This window comes from Salminus brasiliensis, chromosome 9 (assembly GCF_030463535.1).
Source record: "Salminus brasiliensis chromosome 9, fSalBra1.hap2, whole genome shotgun sequence".
Taxonomy (NCBI): Eukaryota; Metazoa; Chordata; class Actinopteri; order Characiformes; family Bryconidae; genus Salminus; species Salminus brasiliensis.
The window spans coordinates 4,643,060-4,644,736 of record NC_132886.1 but is presented as its reverse complement, the minus strand read 5'-3'; positions in this window follow the sequence as shown (position 1 = coordinate 4,644,736).

The following is a 1,677-nucleotide window of genomic DNA, read 5'->3' as shown; positions in this document are numbered from 1 at the left end:
TATTTTATGTTTTTTATCCAATCAGAGCAGTGGGATATGAAGATGTGCAGAGTACAGCATTGCCCTCTAGTTGTCAAGGTTTAAACACAACACTAATACGATTAAACAATTTAAATAATCAATACTGTGTTTTTCGAACGATACAGTGTTGCCCAACATAATATCGCAGTGTATCAATATTTTCGTATACTCCTAATGGTAATAGCGAAATCCTGAGTACTTGTGGTCACTGATATTGGAATTGTAGTACACTGAGATGCTGGAGCTGTCGTCTCGCTGCTTACATGCGATCACTCAGGTTTGTTGACGGTGGAGCAGATAGATGCAGGCGTTTTCAGGGTGCTCCCGTGTCTGTGTTACCTTCTGGCTCTCTCCTTTTAATTAGGCTGTTATAGACACAATCTGATACTGCTCAACATTCTCTGCTCTCCATAAAATTCTTCCCAGAACTAACTCTCTCTTTTTACCTTCTCCGAGTAAATGGTCACCCAGCCCGACCTGCTGAAGTCCCCTCTACCTTCGTCAAACAAGCTGCCACTTACCGGTCCAACCAGCAGGCCCCCCACCCACCACCACCCATAGCAGACCAGCGTCTCACCCGCCTACCACTGCTACCTGTTTCATGACCATGTTAAAACCTAAAAAAAATGGACTCGTAACTATCTGCCTCTATTAATATCACCACTATCAACTATCTGTTATACCTGGTTTGGTAATTTTTATCATTAATGTTTAAATAGTTCTGATCAGAGGAGGACGGGTCGGTCCCCCTTGTGAGTCTTGGTTCCTCCCAAAGTTTCTTCCTCCAGCTCTGAGGGAGTTTTTCCGTTTTTCCTGGGGGTCTTGGATCCTATATGTCTTACGTTATTTCTTCTTTCTTCTTTGTCTCTGTCTTTTATTAATTACTAATTATGTAAAGCTGCTCTGTGACGACAACAGTTGTAAAAAGCTATACAAATAAATCTGACTTGACTTGACTTGACTGATACACAGATGCCAATTATGCTGTAAGTCGTCAACATGCCCCCAAACCATTACCCCTAAAGGACACCTAAAGGTAGTGTCTGTGAAATCTGCACCAAGACATTCCAGCAGATCGTTTAAGTCCTCTGAGTTGTCAGGTAGAGCCCCACGGATTGGACTTAGACTTGTCAATCCAGCGCCTCCCACAGGTAAACAGAGGGTTCACACTTGGCCGTCCATGTGATGGTACAGAAAATAAACAACAAAAACAGCACTCGCCTCACCGGGCCCCTTCTTCCATCACTCCAGTTCACCAGTTCCGATGCTCTGGTGGTGGACAGGAGTCAGCATGGGCACTCTGATCACCATGTGGCTATGCAGCACCAGCCCCATACTCGTTCCTCGTGTAAGCATCCTTAAACATTTCTGTGCCATGGTAGCTTTTCTGTCAGCTCGGATGTCTATACAGCTTATATATAACTACAAACAAAAAATTAAGTTAGCAAGAATTTAGCGAAATCTACGTTGATGACAGCAGCTGACTGATCTGCTGACCGACTAAACTACCAAAACTTACACGCATCGGTTCTGAAGATCCAATCACTCAAAAAGCCTTTAAAGAAGTTAAAAATGGTTATATACAAAGAAAATGATGACTATTTTTAGTTCATAAAACCATGCAAACATCGTAATTAGCCATTATAAGGAACCATA